Source organism: Atta colombica, unplaced genomic scaffold (assembly GCF_001594045.1).
Source record: "Atta colombica isolate Treedump-2 unplaced genomic scaffold, Acol1.0 scaffold163, whole genome shotgun sequence".
Taxonomy (NCBI): Eukaryota; Metazoa; Arthropoda; class Insecta; order Hymenoptera; family Formicidae; genus Atta; species Atta colombica.
In genome coordinates this window covers 2,392,907-2,394,850 of record NW_017259254.1, presented here as the reverse complement: position 1 = coordinate 2,394,850, position 1,944 = coordinate 2,392,907, and positions in this window count along the sequence as shown.

Genomic DNA, 1,944 nt, shown 5'->3' with positions numbered 1-1,944 from the left:
TATATATATATATATATAATTCTATTGTGACAAGGTAATGAATGATTTGTAAAATTAAGGAAAATTTTGGAACTACCTGGTATACTGTTGATTTCTTTGTGAAGACGATGTCGTCAATAATTGATCTTTTTAATGTTAATTGTAGTCTGCAGTCAGATATTACATCGTATATTGTTTATAAAACTATGTTGATTACTACTTACAAATATGTTTTAAGTTAAATTATGACTTTTTAACTGGAATTTAACGATTCTCTTGTCTGGATAAAAGTTAAATGCTTGCGTAAGCTTGATATTATAATAATGTGATTACATATCAATGTTTTAAAGATAACATTTCGTTAGAGATTTCATAATAGGTGTAGCCAAAGCAGATAAAAAATAATGGATAGAAAAAGATAACCTATATACGCATGCGCAAAAAAAAAATCAATGAGTTGATGATATTACTGACAATCATTTATCTTATAGTTGTCTTTTTCTTTTTCTCTTTCTCTCATTTCTATAAATGTATAATATAAAATTATTTGAAACACACTGAATGAATTGAATGAATGAAAATGAACAAATGGAAGACTGGATCAGAAGATTGATCCGTTTTGATCACATTCTTATTATAGGATTTTTATATGTTATTATCAGTCAGAAATTATTTTTGTTACGCAGTAATAAATGGCATTTAATAAATGTTATGTTCATCAATGCTACAAATAATTCGTAAATATTATTGTAATATCGATAATATCGATAATATTTTTACTCATACATCAATACATGTATTGTTTTTGATGATATTATGACTCATTATTACAACTATAATATGTGTTTTTTACATGACTTACTGTAAATATTTTAATATTTGATTGGATGCATAGAGAAAACTGAGAACATTTTATCCCTCTTCTATTAAATATATTTTTAATAATAAAAGAAAAAATAAAATTATTCTTATGCTATATTGTAGATATTTTAATAGTCTAACTGCATTGATCAAATTAAAAAATAATAATAATTCTTAGAATAATTTCTATTTTAGTGAAATAAGAATAAGGAATATAAGTATTCCTTATTCTCGGAGGATTTGATTCAGAATTTGAGATCATGTTTTAATTGATTCAAGAGAATCATGTTAATTTATGCAATTAAAAGATTATTAAATAATCATAATCAATGTAATAATATTAAAAGATGTAAAATCAAAAGTTAAAAAATATAATTTAAAATATTGAAGTATTAAAGTAATACATTCATATTCTATTTTAATTTTTTGTCTATTAGAATCTATTTTAACATCTTTTTTTACTTTGTATATTCTGAATTTTATTAACATTATCTAAAACAAAAAATACATATGTATTTTCTATTTTAAAGATAGATAAATAACAGGAATATTATTATATGAAAGGATCATGTATCCCCATCTAGGCGTGGATTGAATGTATTCCAGGAATAATTTTTTTTTAAATGCTATTTTTTATAAACAAATAGACTTTACAGATCAATCTCGTAATTACTTTTTTAAAGCAAACAACTTTTTATTCTATTACAATTTTTTAATCGTAATTATAAAATTTAACAACTTAAATAATAATTTAATAAAAAAGAGTTAATATATAGTATATAGGAGTTATACCTTAAATAGTAAAACATATTTAAAATAAAGTTGAACTTAACTACATATTAATAAATAATATTTTAAATAATTAAAAAATATTAACATGTAGATAGATACTTTTATATATGTCTATTGCATCTCTATAATCGCAATTGTATTTCCTCATGAGTATTATTCATTTGTCTTAACAATTACACGATTTAGAAGTCGTAATGATAAAATTAACTGTTTTTCAAATAAGCACGTAGAAGTTCTTCTCTCTTTCTGTTAGATTTAAAATTTTATATTACAATCAATATTTGAAATTATACTAATGTATATTCATGACGT